Source organism: Cryptomeria japonica, chromosome 8 (genome assembly GCF_030272615.1).
Source record: "Cryptomeria japonica chromosome 8, Sugi_1.0, whole genome shotgun sequence".
NCBI classification, from domain to species: Eukaryota; Viridiplantae; Streptophyta; class Pinopsida; order Cupressales; family Cupressaceae; genus Cryptomeria; species Cryptomeria japonica.
The window spans coordinates 226514809-226533766 of record NC_081412.1 but is presented as its reverse complement, the minus strand read 5'-3'; the positions used below and the strand labels follow the sequence as shown (position 1 = coordinate 226533766).

At 33.4% G+C, this 18958-nt stretch overlaps 1 non-coding gene across 1 annotated transcript; it reads right to left on the bottom strand.

Annotated features, from left to right (window-relative positions):
• Positions 1-7708: 7708 nt before the first annotated feature.
• On the bottom strand, positions 7709-7811 carry LOC131027632 (U6 spliceosomal RNA). Its single transcript, XR_009102510.1, has one exon. It is a non-coding gene; the product is annotated as a U6 spliceosomal RNA (small nuclear RNA).
• Positions 7812-18958: the final 11147 nt, after the last annotated feature.

Sequence of the window (18958 nt, the reverse complement as noted above, 5' to 3'; positions counted from 1 at the left end):
CCGAGGGCAAGGGTACAATTCCCTGAGTTTGAAATAAGGGTAGATCTCTATGTGGCACCCCTAGGATTATATGATGTAATTATGGGAATGAGTTGGTTAACAGACCATCAAGCTAATGTAGATTGCTATAACAAAGTTGTTGAATGTTTGGATGATGGGGGAAAAGGGTCAAAATCCAAGGAAAGTTTAAACCCATTAATATAGAAACCATCTCAGCAATGCAATTAAAGAAGGAAAGGAGAAGAGTAGGTCAAATCTATATGGTTGAAATTGATGAAGGAGAGGAGGAAAATACACCAACATTCGAAAATACCCCTTTCTTAAAGGAATTTAAGGATGTTTTTCCAGAAGAATTACCCGATTTACCCCCTAAGAAGAAGTTTGACTTTTCTATTAAAGTACTTCCAGGAGTTGAACCAGTATCAAGGGAACCTTACTGGATGAACACAACTAAATTACAAGAGCTCAAAATGCAATTAGAGGAACTCTTAGCTAAAGTATTAATAAGGCCAAGTGTATCACCATGGGGAGCGCCAGTTTTATTTGTTAAGAGGAAGGATGGAACCTTAAGGCTATGCATCGACTATAGGATGTTGAACAAAGTCACAATAAAGAATAGGTATCCCTTACCTTGCATAGAGGATCTTTTTAACCAAATGAAAGGAACGGCAGTTTTCTCAAAGATAGACCTCCGGTCAGGATACCATCAACTCAGAATTAAGGAGGAAGACATTCTAAAAATAGCTTTCAGGACTAGATATGGGCATTATGAATTCATAGTAGTTCCTTTTGGTGTAACTAACACCTCCGCTGCATTTATGAACCTAATGAATAGTGTACTCCATGACTACTTGGATAAATTTGTTTTGGTATTTCTGGATGACATATTGATTTACTCTATAAATGAAGAGGAACATTTAGTGCACCTACAAATTGTTTTGCAAAGGCTGAGAGAACACAAGTTATATGGGAAATTGTCCAAATGTGCCTTCTTTGAGGGAAAGATTCACTACCTTGGGCATATAGTATCAAAGGAAGGAATAGCAGTCGACCCAGATAAAATAAAGGCAATAGTAGAATGGCCAATTCCTAAGAATGTTTTAGAGGTAAGAAGCTTTATGGGGCTAGTAGGTTACTATAGGAGGTTTGTGGAAGGATTCTCTAAGATAGCAAATCCCATCACCTCATTGGAAAGGAAGGGTAAAAGGTTTGTGTGGACCGAGCAAAGTGATAAGGCATTTCAAATCTTGAAGGGAAAACTAACTTCAGCGCCCATTCTAAAGGTACCATATCCGAATGGACACTTCACAGTCGTAACTGATGCTTCTATTGAAGGGTTAGGAGGAGTACTTGTCCAAGATGAAGGGGTGGTAGCTTACGAATCCAGGAAGCTAAAGACTCATGAAGTCACTTATGCACCCCACGACTTAGAATTGGTAGCAATTGTGCATGCCTTACAAAAATGGAGACACTTCTTACTAGGGAAGCCCTTTGAGCTAAAGTCAGATAACCAAGGACTAAAATACATCTTTACCCAACCTAACTTAAATGCCAGACAAACAAGGTGGTTAGAGTTTCTAAGTGAATATGATTTTTAAATTGAATATACTAAGGGGAAAGAAAATAGGGTGGCAGATGCCTTAAGTAGGAGTAGACACTTGATGACTATAGCAACATTCAAAACCTCTTTCAAAAGGCAAGTAATGGATGAACAAGGACATGACCCATGGTATGAGCAAGTCAAATTGACTTTAGAACACAACCCAACCAATCCTAAGGTCGAAGTGTATACATTAGATGAAGATGGGTTGCTCAGATACAATAATAGAATCTATATTCCTAATTCAGGGAACTTAAGGGAAGTAGTCTTGTCGGAGGCTCACAATGCACCTTATTCAGGGCACCCAGAAGTTAACAAACTTTATGTAGATCTAAAGAAGTTATACTTTTGGCAAGGTTTGAAGAATGATATTGTCAAGTATGTAGCTAAATGTTTGGAGTGCCAAAGAGTAAAGGCAGAACATAGACACCCAGCCGGATTGTTGTAATTGCACGATGTACCTCAACACAAGTGGCAAGTTATTAGCATGGATTTTGTGCAAGGGTTACCCATGTCACCTTCTAGGCATGATGCAATAATGGTGGTAATTGACAAACTCACTAAGGTGGCACACTTTATACCAGAAAATCTGACGAATGATGCACCTACCTTGGCTAGGCGCTTTGTTAAGGAAATATTTAGGTTGCATGGAATACCAGAGAAAATCATATCAGATAGAGATGCTAGATTCACTTCAAGGTTTTGGACCACTCTTCAATCAGCTCTAGGAACTCAACTAAATTTTAGCATCGCATACCATCCTGAAACCAACAGTCAGACAGAAAGGACAAATCAGATTATGGAAGACCTACTTCACATGTACTGCATGGACCAACAAAGGAAATGGGAAGAGTACCTACCTTTGGTGGAGTTTTCTTACAATAATACATATCAAACATCTTTGGGAATGGCACCTTTTGAAGCTTTGTATGGTAGACCATGTCAAACACCTTTGAGTTGGGATAGTCTTGAAGATAGAGTGATTATTGGGCCAAATATGTTGAAAGAAATGGAAAGGAAAACTAAGGAAATTAGGCAAAGATTGAAGGAAGCCTCAGATAGGCAGAAAAGTTATGCAGACAAAAATAGAACACCAAGGGAGTTTGAGGTAGGAGAGAAAGTCTTCCTAAGGGTTAGGCCACACAAGAGTTCCATAAGATTTGGGAAAAAGACTAAGCTTGCACCTCGTTATGTTGGACCTTTTGAAATATTAGGAAGGATTAATCCAGTTGCATACCGGTTGGCCTTACCTCCCCAATTGAGCCGAATCCATGATGTCTTCCATGTATCTCTTCTCAAAAAGTATGTACTTGATGAGAAACACATTTTGAATTGGGATGCTTTACAGGTCCAAGAAATGGGAGGAATAATGATAGAGCCATTCAGAATCTTGGAGAGGCACCAGTGCCAGTTGCGCAACAGAGAGGTTGATCAGTGCAAAGTGCAATGGGACCAGTATGATGAAAATAATGCCACGTGGGAAGACACTAAGAAGATGCAGCAATTGTTTCCTTTTTTGTTTTGAACATGAACTATAAAATCTTTTAAATGCATTTAATAAGTGCACCAGGATGATGCACAAATTAAGGGGGGGAGGATGTCACAACCCTCCTTTATCACCTTTGGATTAAAATACAAACTCTATTATATTTCTTTTGGCTAAACTATTGAATGCATATTATAAAGGAATAAAAATAATAAATCACACACACACATGGAAAATATACTTTTTTTAATTGTTTATTTAAATTTCCTCACCCAAATTATGGCACGTGTTGTAGGAGGAATAAGAAGCTTCTACAGGCTTCTCCACCACCTTGCATGTAACTCCTCCCACTAAGTCTAATCAATTTGCATGAAGGCCAAATTGGGAGAGAATCTCTATTTTTTAATTAAAAAATTAGGTAGTGGAATTTGGAGTTTTTTTTTTTCTTATAAAAGATGTACAAGTTTTGAAAAAGAGAAGTTGGTAATTCCATAAAAGAAATTCTTCAAAAAAAAATTTCTCTTGTAGTCATATTTTCATTTTTCAGCCAAGATTTTTGCTTTGGAGGACTTCTCTTCAAGTTTTAAGGATCAAGGGAGATCCATAGAGGATTCTACACCATTTTCAAGCACCCAGGTTCTTTCAAATTTAGTTTTTTTTTTTCACGCATCTTATTCTTGCTGCAAATTAGAGTAGATTAAATTGCTTAAGAAATTAGAATCATTTGTTTCAAATTTTGATGAGAAATAGATTCATTTATTTTCAGATTCTTGATATGAATTAGATTCATTAGTTTCAAATCTTTGATAAGAAGTAGATTAAATTGTTTAAGAAATTAGAATCATTTGTTTCAAATTTTGATGAGAAATAGATTCATTTATTTTCAGATTCTTGATATGAATTAGATTCATTAGTTTCAAATTTTTGATAAGAAGCAGATTAAATTGTTTGAGAAATTAGAATCATTTGTTTCAAATTTTGATGAGAATTAGATTCATTTATTTTCAAATTCTTGATAGGAATTAGATTAAATTCTTTAAAATCTCTTATTAAGTTTTAGATTGATTCTTGCTGAAGAACTAAAATTAGAACTATCTTTATCTCCTTTCACCAACATCATTTCTTTGGTTATTGATTTAAAATCTGAAACGTATATTTGAAGAGATCTCGCTGTGATCATTCTCTCTATGATTTCTCATTTTCTGGTTATCTAAATCTTCTATAAAATATAATTAACATTTCTTCTCTGTGAAAAATTTTCTCTGTGTGTACAAATAAATTTACCTCTCTTCTCTGTGAATAAATCTCCCTGTGTAAAGAACAAAGGAATAAATAATCCCTCTCTGGTTACTTCTCTATTGTATGTTGTTCCTGGAAGTTAATCTTTATTCTCTCTAACATTAATATTTTTTTTTCATACCTGTTATCTATTCTTCTCTGTGTGAATTTCAATAATCTGGAAATGTAATTCTCTTGCATATAAAAATGCACACACACACACACACACACACACACACACACACACACACACACACACACACACACACACACACACACACACACAGATATATATATAGATATATCATAAAAATTTATTTCAAACTTTAAACCATTGTAACGCACGACATTCAAAAATTGCCATGAGATGGCTAGCGGAAGGCATGCACGAACAGTATTTAATACAGCCGCTGTAAGTTTTATTGAAAAACGTGAGGTTAATGGTAACCCCCACTACCCCGCGATCACCGTAAGTGGCCGCAAGGGAGTGGAGGGGACCACGCGGCCCCCTCATTCCCTACGGACTTGTGCATGCAGGACCACAGGGGATGATGGGACCCGTGGTCCCCACCTCCCCCTAATTGCTACATTTAAACAATATACTTGTTAATGATTAATTTTGATAACATTTTTAAAATCAGTTTACATCAAACCATAGAATAGAAAATAGAACTACATACTTTACGCCTTGATCCCGTGCGGAAGCGGGTATGTAGGCAGTCTTGGGATGGAGTTGTCCCTCGTACTTAGGTGTTCATGGGTGGGGTCTAGGCTTGGTTGAGTAAGAATCCTAATTGAAAGATAAGATAATTAAATTGAAAAAGAAATTCAATGCATAGTCGGAAGGAATCCCGTATGGATTCGCTTGACTTCCCGAGGCTTTAAGCCAAATTCCGAGGCGGAATTCAAGCTTGTATTATTTTAATTACTCCTAAGGACAACAACCTTGGTGCACTCTTATTAGAAGAGTGTAGTACTTAGTGAGTGGCTCAAGACCTGTTTGGATAGATGCCTACCTCGTATGGGTAGATGCCTATCCCGTTTGGATAGATGCCTACCCCATATGGGTAGATGCCTATCCTATATTGGATAGATGGAATCTTATGTCCCGTATGGACAATTGCCTAACCCATATGGTTAGATGCTCATCCCGGATGGATGAATGCCTAATCCTAAATGGAGGGATGCCCAGAGTATGCAATTGAATAAAACATAATGATTACATTAAACAAAAAAAATTCAAAAATATATGTGCCTTATAAAGTATATAATGTATAAATTTCAAAAATATTTGAGAATTCCGATGTATTTAGTCATTAAGAAATCTTTCCAAACATTAAACACATTTAAAAAAATGTTTAAAACAAATGTAATTTAAATTCTAGTGAAATTATTTTCTTTTTATTTTTTTGGCTAGTTAATTAAGGTAATTCCATTATAGGAAAATGGGATGTCATGGAGCCATAATAAAATTGCAAGGGAACATAATTAATTATTAAAAACATGAATTAATGATTTATTTTTTCCTAGTAAACTAAATTTTGGTATTTTGTAATTGGGTCTACCGAGAGGGATTTTAAGATATATTTTTTTTCATTAATACATCATTCTAGCTCAGACCAAAATGAAACTAAATCTCTATGCCTTTCAAGACAAACCCACAATTGGCTTGTTATTATAATTATAAAATTTGACACTTTTTGGAATTCTTTTCAAGCCATGTTGTAGTCACAAATGGAGTAAAAGAGTGTCATAACTTGTCGATGAGTCACAAAATTGAATATACATAATCAAATTTATCTCAAGATTATATGTACTAAATTATTTTGAATGATCATCACTAGGTTGCAAGATTTTAATCATCGAAGGTGGGATCTGACATAGATGCAACAAGGAACAAGCATGGTCTTTGTCGCCAAACTAATGATGAATAGACATTTCAAATTTGTCAAATTTGAAGGTGCTAATAGATCCTTATTTTACAAGTTTTGTAACATGGTTTTGAAAACCATTATGGTTTATACATTGATTATATTTCTATAAATTAATACTTGAGGAAGTGAATTTGATATGAAAACTTACGAGTGCATAGGTGTTATTGGTGTGATAAAAATAACAAGTGCAGAAAATTTGCAAAGAAGAACAATAGCACATAACAAATAGATTTACGTGGAAAAACCTAGTAAAAGTATACCATTAAAAAACCATGGGCAAATTTTGTCTTTCATATTGGTTCTCAGGAATTATAGAGTTACAATAATCTCAAAAAATCTCCATCAAAACATGACTTCGAGCAGCCTAAAACAACCGAGTTGCAGAGTCCTACTTGAATACAACTTACTAAATATAGTAAATATGACTCGCACAACTGCATGTAAAACACATGTCGAAATTACTATTTATAGAAATTACTAGTGGACAATCCATGATGACGCAATCACTGCTAGCTAAGATAGCGATGATGACTCAACCATTGCTAGCTAAGAGTCCAATTTGGACATCACATTCCAACAATTGGTACCAAAACACTTTTAGGTTTATTGATAGTGAAATACTTCTGTAAATACTTGCATTGGGAGTGTGTTGCAATATCATTTCAAATTTGATAATCCATTACGTTTCTGAGTGCATGGTTTTGTTTTGAAAGGAGTTTCCCACATAAATCACTCTATTATAATATCATCATTTATCTATTTATGAATGCATTTCAATATTTTTGTGACAAAATTGAATTATATTTTAATTATTACCTACACTAAGAAATGTTGGGCCTTAGTTGGTTTTTTTTGTATATAAAATGAGGCAGTATTTTCAGCCTTAGAGAAGGGTAGAAAGTCATGGAATGTAATAAGATACTATAGCAACCTGGGTTGAGTGTCCAAATGTTTTGATTGCATTCTACACAAAAAGTTTGTTTGAATAATCTCTTTTTATATGAAGCCACCTTTTGTGTGTATGATTTGAGCATTAAGTAAATTTGTTCCCATGATTGCTACACACTAACTTTAAATATCTAATTCTCAAATTGGTCTAGACTTGAAATTCAATCACTAAATTCTAGTAAAACATATAAAGCTTAGTAAAATTATTCAAATGAGTTGTACAAATGAAATGACAATGGTCCTCAATCCAACTCAACCTCCCTCAAATCCACAATAATGTCCAAATAAATGATTTTCATATGAGATTAATTAATTAAAAAAATTAGGTGCATAGTATCAACAAGATTATTCCCCCAATATCTTTAGTAAAAATGAAGCTTTCATATGTAGTGCTATTAAAGATATACTCTAGTATATAATATATTTTGAAAAGTAAAATAATAAGAAAAAAAATTTAACTTAAAAAATTTGGACCATTTCTCAATTTATGTGTGTCATCCTTGTGCAGAGGTCATGCTAATCTTCTCAGTATCTCTCCAATATTATCAAATGTCTCCAAAGAGACTTTAATTATTTTATGATTTGAATAATTCATAATAGGTCGTTACTTTCAATTTTTCTAATTTTATCATTACAATCAATAAATTGATCAATATTAAAATTACAAAAATTGAATGTAATGCTACCATAAAAAATGATAAATTCACGTCTATTAATTTTGAATTGCCCTCCTCAAAAGTAGTGCTAATATATAGACTTTAATATTCTATATTTTATTAATCAAATGTGATCTCGAATAAATTTTTATAAATTATATTAACATTAAAAAAATTAAAATTAACGTTAACTTCAAAAGAGATAAATTAATGTAAAAAAAATCAATATCTTTAGACCAGCGAATATATCCCCTTTTTGACAAACTCTCAATATAGCATACGTAGTTTATTTAGCTTGGCAAGAAGAATAACATACTTTATTTTGCTTTGCATCTATAGCTATTTGATTAAAACTCTTGACAATGCTAGAAATAGGTAAACCCCACTAACAAATTGCTTGATGTATGAGAAACTAATAAAACCTCAAGTATAAGTGAGATGAAACCAAGTCGATGTGAATCTAAAGAATAGGTGGAGCAACTAACCTAACTAGAATCAAATGAAGCCTCTAGAAAAGCAAGAATTGGGAGTTATGAAAAACTTCCACCAATTTTTTTATCCCAATGACATTCAATCATTATGAATTAGAAATGAGTGGCCGATTAATTTGGCATCCTTTCTAGTCAGCTCGCACAAGTTTCTTAGGAAACTTTCCATTTTCGTCCACCATCTAGCCTCCACATAATCCACCCCAATATTTTCCATATAATCGATGGAGGCGTTTTCTTCCCCATATGGGTGCGAAGCTTTAAAGTAATCTAGATTGGTAATCATGATGCGACAATATTCGAGCAAATGCTTGATTGTCCATTTTGGCTCCTAGTGTCTATTAGTGCATTTGATTATGTTCATCGAATCAATGTCCAACCAAATACGGTTAATAACTTCTCTAACCGCTATCTACAAACTAATGCAAGACATTTAAGCCTCAACATCATGATTTTTTTGGGTGCCCAATGGGAGCGCCACCATTGAGACAAGCTTACCATTGTGATTCCTAGCAACTCCCCCACAACTAGCCGTCCCAGGGTTACCCTTAGCCAAATAAAAAATAATGTGTTGATATTGAAGTATGCCTTTTATTCCTATACTGAATCAATGTATAAAAATAAGATTACAATAATAACATATGCAATAAAAATTCTATTCAGAAAAACACAGTAAATAAACAACTATCAAATTAGTATAATTAAATGTCAAAGATGAAAACATATGACATGATATTTAAATATGTTTTTGTTTTCTAATTTACTCTAGATAAAAATATTACATTTTAATTTTTAAATATAGTCTTTTCTTTCTAATTTATTATGAAAATATATAACATGGACCAATAAAATCTTCTATTATAATATTTTTTTGGTGTTTATTATTGAAAAATATAACATGTTGATTTTGAACTATGACTTTGTCTTTTGTATTCAATCGATGTATAAAAATAATATTACAATGAAAAAAATAGTCAAAATAGTATTAAGAAAAGACAATAAGTAAACAACTAACAATTAGAAAGCAAGGTGGTTTGGGGCTAAGCTGTGTTATGTAGTTCAATCTTGTCTTATTGGATAAATAGTTATGGTGGCCTTTCCATAGAAATAATGAGTGGAGTTAAATTTTAAGAAGTAAATACCTAATGAACTCAAGATCTTTAGCTTCCTTTATGAAATTAGAGAATATGCCATCGAGGTTTATACATTGGAAAAATCTGAAGATTTCTAAGTCTTTTATTCAGAGAGGTACGAGATGGAAAGTTGGATCTTGTAATAATGTAAAGTTCTAGAATAATAACTGGCTAGGGGAGGAGCCTCTCTCTTCTTCTCCAATTTTTAGACCATTCATGGATGAATGAATTTATAGGTTTGGTGGCTTGGTTAAATATTGAGCATTGGACTAATGGAACTTGGATTGATCTTTAAGTTGTTCATGGGGATCTCGGGAGCTTTATTTTAATTCTTAATTCAATCTGTTTATCTCAGTTTGAAGATAGGTTGGTGTGATTTGGTTCATCCTCGGGATCATATGATATTGCTTTTACATTATTTTTCCTCAAACCTACCCTTCATCCCCCCTTTTTTGGGCTAAAGTGTGAGAGTCCAATTTATTCCCTAAAATTGATATTTTCTTCTAGATCTTTATTCAAAATATATCTCTTACTCTCAATGCCAATTGATATAAATGAGGTCTTTATTTGGAAAATAGATGTTTCCTTTTCCAGGATCAAGGTCCATTCAACACTTCTTTGTAAGAAATACCTCTTCTTTCAACAAATAGAAATTGATTTGACTCATACCTGCCATATTCTCCACATCTCCTTTTATGTCATTTAGTCAAACTTGGTCAAAAGTCCATGTGAGCACTTTCATTTCGATATTCACTAGTGTGGTGGAAAACACATTGTTTGATCTACCCCAACTATTCAAGGTATTTTGCCAAGTATCTTCAAAGTCACGGTGAAAAAGATCATATCACTACAACTCCAAAGTACGCCAAGAATCAAAATGAGCTTTATGGAAAAGCAAAGTCTCATCGATTTGACATGTTGGTGAGGCACATCCAATGTCACATTGAAATACATGTTGATAAGACACATATAAAGTCTCTCTGAAATAGGGATGTTGGTATAATACTGGGTATCTACAAAGACTAAAAGAGGTCTCATCAAAATGCAAAGTCAAATAGAAATGCAAAGTCACGTCAAAATGCAAGGGTAGCAAAGAAACTTGTAGGATCTCTCACCGAAATGATTCATCATTGTGGTGAAAAACATAGTTTGATATCTACTCTTCTTTTTGCCAACCACCTTTATCAACTCAAACATGTTGACCTACGAAATAGTGACCACCCTCTCCTTTTAGTCTATGTTTGTGGTGAGAAACGCAATGTGTTGACTTCATATAGATAGCATGGTGTGATTACAACAATGCAACAACATATTTTTTGAGTCAATCCAATTCTTTCAGTTCCTTCATGGCTCTATTGACTTTGTCTTGTTATGAATTGTACTTCCAAATAGCTAATCCAAAAATGTCTTCTTTATCTTCTTTGTGTCCTTTTACTAAATACCTTCACAAACTTCATGCTTGTTCCTTGCACACATACAATCAAATTTGCTCAACCTCTAGGAAACTTCATCATCCAACATCGAGGATACTCATCATGTTACATCTCTTTAATTTTCCAACATTAGACAACACTAGGTCTCTATCAATTTTCCCTTCATTTGGGACATTCATCATCCTATATCTATGTTCAACAGATGTCTTTGCATCTCTATCAAGTGCATCATCTTAACTATTGACATCAATGACAATCTAATTTAAAGAAGTTTGTGTGCACACAATTCCTATGAAGGTGGTTATTGTGTTCATGGTTTCTCTTACCCTTCCCAAGCTTGTTTGGATTATCAACCCCACCTGTGATCCTATTGAGGTGGATTATATAGGGGTTTCTAGGGTTTCAACCTATATGCTGTTTAGAGGTGGTGGGTTTTTGGGGTTTTATGTGGATGTGTCTTCTTCCTCTATTAATGGCTTCCCCCCTTGTGTTAGTAGTCTTTTACCATTTATGGATGGGCGTTGGTGCCACAATGTGGGTTGGTTACCTTGCAGATGCTTAACTAGCATGTGCTCTTCTCTTGTCGTACTTGATTTGGTGGTGATTGTTCACTTCCTCTAGGAGTTTCTTTCTTCTTTGGTTTTGACACTTATCTCCTCTACCTCTATTTCTTTTGATTTTATATATTGTGTATCTATTGAGGTGATCTAGTGTGAATTTTTTTTGGTGGTCCATGTTATGAGGCTTGTAGTGGTTTTTGTCTCGATGGAGTTGGGCCTACTAACCCTCTCCCTTTCTATTGGAAATGCTACTCATAGGGGACCTATTGGTAAAAGGTTTCAGGAAGCCTTTCAAAACCCAATGTGTGTTATTTTCTCTCTTGACTGCTTTTCTTCAGTGCAAGGGGTTATTGTTGGATGTTGCTTCAGGTTCATCTAAAACCCCTCTATTATGCTTAGGTGATTTTTCTTGTTTGGGATCTTTATCTTGCTAGTTGTCCTCTAGTCAAAAGTATCATTTTTAAAAAAGATTTTTAATTTTTAATTTTTTAATCTAGGGTGATCTCACTACTTGTGAGGTTCCCCTTATGCACCTATCTAATGGTTATATATTGGTAACACACCTATCTTGTCTTTTTTCTAATGAAAAATGTCTCTATATGATAGCTATATCTTTATGTTAATAGGTATTTAAGGAGTGCAATCAAATAGTTCACATGTATATTTAAAAAAAATCCATATAAACTTCATTTCATCATAGGTAACTAGAAGAATCTTTGTCTAGATGATTTTTTCTTTATGTTTACATTTTTTATTTCATGTATTTATCAAACTATTTCATTAAAATATAAAAATAATTGTAGACATTTAAATCTGGTTCTTGAAAGAACCAATGTCTTTTAAAATTTAAGTAATGTGTGTATGTTCTTCCCTTGCATGCATACACAACATTGAGACTTGGAAGTACCACATCTTTCAAATTTAATTTTTGGAGGATTGCCTTAGATTTCATTAATTAGGAGATGATCTCAACTATAGTGTTCTAAAAGTATAATAAGTGAGGGGTGAATTAAAAGATGACTCTTAGAAGTTATAATTTTATCATTTGGTATTAGCATCCAACAACTTTATAGATTGGGAAAATGAAGAAGTGTAGGTTGCCCTCTTCTTTCATTTGTTTAACATTTTGCACTTTCAAATTCGTATATTATATGTCATGTGTCCTTGTCACAAATCAAAGATTCCCTTAAAATCTTTTTATAGCCTAGATAAGACCCTTTCGCCATCATTCCAAATGATAAATCAGACACTAGTTAGGCTTGAGAAATTACGTACAATGTCCTTTCATAATGGGGAGACAGAGTAAACTTAGGGTAATGCTCTAGCCTACAAGATAAGGGATGCATAGGTAGGGCATGACATTAAGAAGAAGGAAAAAAATTATGGTTCTTTTGTTTAAAAGAAGATAGGAAAAACTTATAGTTATTTGATTCACATTTTCCTTCAAATCACTACCTTTTAAAAAGTTGTTTTGCATTTGATACTTAGAAGTGTAGTAAATTTTTTCAAGCCCTAATATATATTTAAACCTGCATTTGATAGAAAAATCTTTGAAAGTGAGTAGAAATATCTTAGTCAAAAACATATCCTTGGAAATAAAGTCTATATATGCAATAACATAATTCTTAAGACGTGTATTAAGGTACCATGTGCATGTTGTATTGAGAATCATAATGCAAAAAATCATTCATCATTACAAATAAATAATTGCTTTTTATGATCTAAAAGGTATAATGCATTCTTCAAAGACATAAGGAAAAGTTAAGTTTATAGGAAATTTTTCAACACCATTTTAAACTTATTTTTTATGATTACCTTCATACAATTATAAAAAAAAATGTGAATGCATAAAAAACAATGATAAGAACAATCATATAATACCACTCATGTTTAAATATTTTCTATTCAACTTTAGTTTTTTAAATTAATTTTTTTATTCGATGAATGTTAAAGTAAAGATTAACTTCTTTAAATAGATGACAAAAGATAGGGAAAATCTTAGTTAGAAATGGTGCAGCATTGACGAGTAGAGATACAACCTCAGCAACTACATAATATAAACATTTCTTTTGTTCTTGGAAATTAGTGTGATTGATTACTCTAATTCTACCATTTTTCCATGAAATCACATTTCAAAATAGAATAGAACTAGCAATTGCAGGTGAAGTGCCTGCAACAGGTCGTCGATAGGCAATGTGGACTACGGGGGGAAGAATTTTAAGAGTGGAATGACTGAAAGAGCAGGGAATAGTTAAAATGTTGCAACAACACGTACAAGTAGATAAAACATCCAACATTAAAGCCAATTAAAATTGAAGTAAGAACATAACTTAGAAACATCAATATAGGTGATGGGTTGAATCATATTGCATAAATCTTCTTAAAAAATCTTCAAATATATCTTGAAACTCTTATTAAGAGTGAAGTATCTGATGCATAATCGTCAATAAGAAACTTTACAATAAACCTTAAAACTTGTATAGATAGTCAAATAGATCGGAAGAATCAATCTTGCAGTAGGAGGAAAGGAAATGGAGTGACCAAACGTGTGCAATAAATTGTATATAAAAATTGCAGATGATAGATGGAAACAAAATGAATATTTTTAGTTTTAGAGAACCGTCTTAGTTCAATTGTCCTTACCTTGTGTAAAATGAGTTAATTTTGTAGAGGGAATGATTTTGGAACCAGAGAACAAAACTGATGTATAATTTATTTGTAAATCTCTAGAAATTGAAGAAAGAACATAATTTAAAAACATTAATATAGATGATGGTCTGAATGATATTGCATAAATATTCATAAAAAGTTTTCAAATATATCTTCAAATTCTTATTAAGAATCAAGCATCTAATGCATATTATTTCATAAGAAAGTTTATAATATATCTTAAAAGTGTTATAGATCATCAAAGAGATCATCCGACATCAAAAATAATTACTTACAATCGAACAAAATACATCCAATATAAATTAATCCAGATTTGAAAAAATATAATATTATGAATTTTGTTACATAATATTTTATTAAAAAGATTAAAATATAAGGTAAAATGCTTAAAAATTATCAAACATCTTATCGCAAATAAAAAAATCTTAGACTTATACTTTAATGTGATTGTTATTTGTCTTTAAATAAAACATTGATGTAGAGACATGATAAAATGAAGCTAGAATAAAAATCTTATACTTTTACTTTAATGTAATGGTTATTTGTGTTAAAATTAAAAATCGATGCAGAAACAGAGAAGATAAAGGTAGAAGATTTTTTCGAAGCATCAAGATAAATAATATATGGGCTAAATTTATGAAAGTTGAACTATAAGGAGAGAGGACAAGCTGTTGTTATCTTTGATTTCTATGTGATGAGAAATGGTTGTTGCCAGTGTGGATTTACCTGGTCCACCGATGGCTGTAATTCGAACCAGTTTGCCAGAACAATCTTATTAACATATATTCACTTGGGCATTAATGTGCTCTAACTTATTCTGAAATTGGAAGTATAAAAATAATGCATCACTCAGGCATTGATGTGCTATAGCTTATTTTGAAATCAAAAGTATAAACAAAATGGAATTATCTTAGTCATAAGATGTATTGAGAATATATGTAATGATACACACAACATGAATGATGAACGGAATAGAAAAAAAAATTGTTAAGACACTGAAAAGCTTCATAATCTACATAAGGATTTATAGAAATCCTTACTTGTCACTCGTATGTTGAACCAATCATGCTTTATTAGACATTCTACTCTTTATAGAAATACTATAGCTCTATGATAGGCATTATATTTAAAAAATAAAATTATGAAAAGTGGGCATGTTATAAAATACCTTGGAAGGCGACATAACTGCAAAAAGGATTTGTAAAAATGCTTACGTGCGACTCATGTATGTTTAACCAGTAATGCTTTATCAAACTGCTCTTTACAGAAACACGATAGCTCTATGATAGGCATTATATAGTATACTTAAAAAATAAAATTACAAAAAAAATAGGTAAAACAAAATGGGCAAAAGAAAATAAAACATATTGACTTAGGCTAACCTATGATACTCTTCTTTCTATTGCAGCCTATAAATGTTTGAATTGCTGTTATGTTTTACCTTCAGTGTCATTCCTACATCCATTCATGTGATGGATGTAACATTCCTGCAATGTCAGCAAGGAGAATGTGTATAAACTATAAAGCTAGGTCCCTTGGGGTTAAATAAGCCCATATTTGGCATCAAAACCATAAAATGACTTCAAATAAGTAAAATTAGCACCATCTAGAGAAAGTTGCTCCTACCAACAACTTTTCTAGAATCCAAATCAAAATCAAAGCAAAGAGATGAATATAAACCTCTTAACTCAGATAAAATGCAATTTAATCATAAAATTTACTACCCTGGTATATATCATATTGCTTGAAATATATCATAATCAAGGGTCCATGCTAGTGTTCCTTTCATAAGGAGCAAGAAAATGCATGGGAAAACTGGGTATTGTAATCGTAAAATGTGCATAGGAAGAGAAGGGAACATACAAAATTGCTGGCTTACCTAATAATGGGAGGTAAAGCTTGAATGTTGTTGTGTCAAGAAATAGGAAGCATGGAAAGAAAAGCCTTTAATGTAGCTGTATGTGTAAACAAGCAGTGGAACAAAAGTTAAATGGACCGTGCAAGAAAATAATGGATGTCATTTATCACATGCATATTAAAAAAGAAGAGAGTGCAGATATTTAAAAGGAAAAGGGAGGAGTGGCATACCTGATGGTGCTACTGATTAGAGTGGATGATCAGAAGGTGATGCAAAAATCTGATTGGAGAGAGCCAGTAACCTATTTTCTTGTTTCTTCCTGATACTTGTTTAAGCATTGCTTTGTAATTTTGAGTACCTTTCAAAAGTGAAAGGCGGGTCTATTCTTAGACCTTGAAGTGATTTCACTCTTGAGATTGCAATGAAGGTGAGCCCTTGTTTTTCAATCTTTCCAATATCTACTGTGGCTGTGTTCAAAGTGAGACCTTGGGATTTGTGAATAGTAATATCCCAAGCCATTGCAAGGGGGGAGCTGAGTGTGGCCACCTTGAGTAATAGGAGGTATAGGTACACATTTAGGATTTGTAATATCGCAATGAGGACCACTATAATGTTCAAACTGAACAACAATGTACTTTGGCAAGTCAGGAGGTTTAGAATTCGTATCATAGACAATGGATTTGATTTGTCCTAATGAGCCATTGACCATGCCAGCTTGTATCCATAGATTAGAAATTAACATTACTTGTTCATTGAGGGAGAGGAGTATTTCAAAAGGGAGTTGTTCATCATAATCATATCCAATGCTAGTTTGCCTTGGTACTTCTGCAACACATCGCGCAACAAGCAAGTACAACTGTTTAACATTTTAGTAGTTATTTTAGTGGAGGATTGAGATAGAAGAGTTTCCCAATCAGTTTGGAGCATATTGGCATTTCTAATATTCTGCAAGATTGCACAAAATTGTTGTTGGATATGCAATGAACCTTGCTAGCAGAAAGTCGTATCCAAGGTAACCATATTTTTGAAAGAGCACCAAATGCAAGAGTTGTAGAATGTGATGCATACAAATGTTTGTCCATTACAGGAGGTAGTTGACCAAGGTCACCTACAAGAATTATTGAGATACCTACAAATGGCTCATGTTGTTTCTGAGGAAATGCTTGACGTAATCTGCTGTCAATTTTTAAAAGTAATTTAGGACCCAAAAAGTTCATTTCATCAGTTAGAATATATCACAATTCTTTGTATTGTTCTTGGAAGAACATTAAAGATTGTCCTATCAAAGGTTGCATATCTCTAAGAGGGATGCGTAGGGCAACATGGATTGTTGTTGCTTGAATATTATATGCAGAAATGCCTGTTGGGGCAAGTACAAGCAAAGGATTTCTCTCTAGATTAGTGGAAAGGTTGAGTTTTTTCCTAATGCATTTTATCAAATAGGATTTTCCATTGTCTGCAGTCCCTTGTATAATCATATGGAGAGGTGGTGTGGTTTGATGAGATACATAATGGGTAAGAATAAGCTCAACTGCAAGTTTTTGTTTCACTGCCAAAGGGAAAGTATCACTGTTAGAAGAAGCTGATTCGTGAACGACAAGGTGGAAATTTATTTTACTTGTGGAAATGAAGTTAGCAGTAGTATGATGAAGTGCATCAGTGGGATGAGGTTCATTCCAATCAAAGCTGATATCGTAATCACGTCTGCCCAACATTGGGAGATCATTGATGTTGACTTTGTTAGAAGCGCCCATTTGTGAAAGGTACTCCCATTGATACTGGTCTTCATTGTGTGAATGTAAGAAATCATTATCATCAGAGTTTGCATCATTCTCTATTATGCATTCTTTTTCTACTCCATAAATATGCCAACGTGAGTAACCATCGATGTACAATAGCTTCCAATTTGAAATGATTTGGTCTGTTGATGTACCTATATCTGTAGGAATATGACGAAAGGGTTTGTACAAGAGCAACTCACTCCAACAATAGGCTTCAAAGTTGTCATCATCCTCATTTGGAGAGGTTTTAAATTGTGGGTAAACATTGACAATTGCTTGTTTTTGCAGTTTTTGCCATTTTTTCCTTCTTACATTGGCTATTGTATGAAAATTGTTGTGTTGATTGTATTAGTGAGACTTTTTCCAATTCAACAGGCCTTTCCATATAACCAGAAATATAAGATTTGCAAAGTTTGGCACTGTCACTTTGATCACTAACACGATGGAGGACCTTCTTGTTAACATTAAGGGAAACAAAGTGACGACTACAACTAATCAATGGTAGCTTTTGCAACATATGGAAAGTTTCCTGTGTGCTGATGTCTTGATCAGCAACTATCCCCATCATAAATTTTTTGGTATGTTACCAAGATGGTATCTTCAATATTAGTTGCAGCAACTATTTTTTTTAGCATGTCAACAAAGCTTTCTAATCTTTGTTATGTTTTTGAAGCATATTTGGATATATATTGCAGAAAAACCATTTTGGAACAAACAAACTGGCAATCAACATTTGCACGTCATATTGGTAGCATAATTGGGTTGTGAATATTTAAACGACTGTCATTTCCTGCTGTTTGATAACATGGCTTGCGGTCAATATCGATAACTAGCATTGAAAAACCTTGCTTAGGCCAAGGAGCTCTATATCAGAAATGGAGTGCAGGGCACCTTTTTTTTAAGCAAGTATGTGTGGAACAATTTGTATGTCGCTGCACGACATTGACCAACTCTTCATAATCAGAGAAAGGGTCAACAGATAGAATGTGGTTTGTATTAGCCATGCATGGATCAAATAGTGAATCAGTGTGGAGTCTATTGTCTCGGTGAAGCTGGTTGCAAGAATTCCATGCTATCACATACTTATCAAAAAATCGCTTAGCTGATTGCACGTCATCATAGTTAGACCAGTC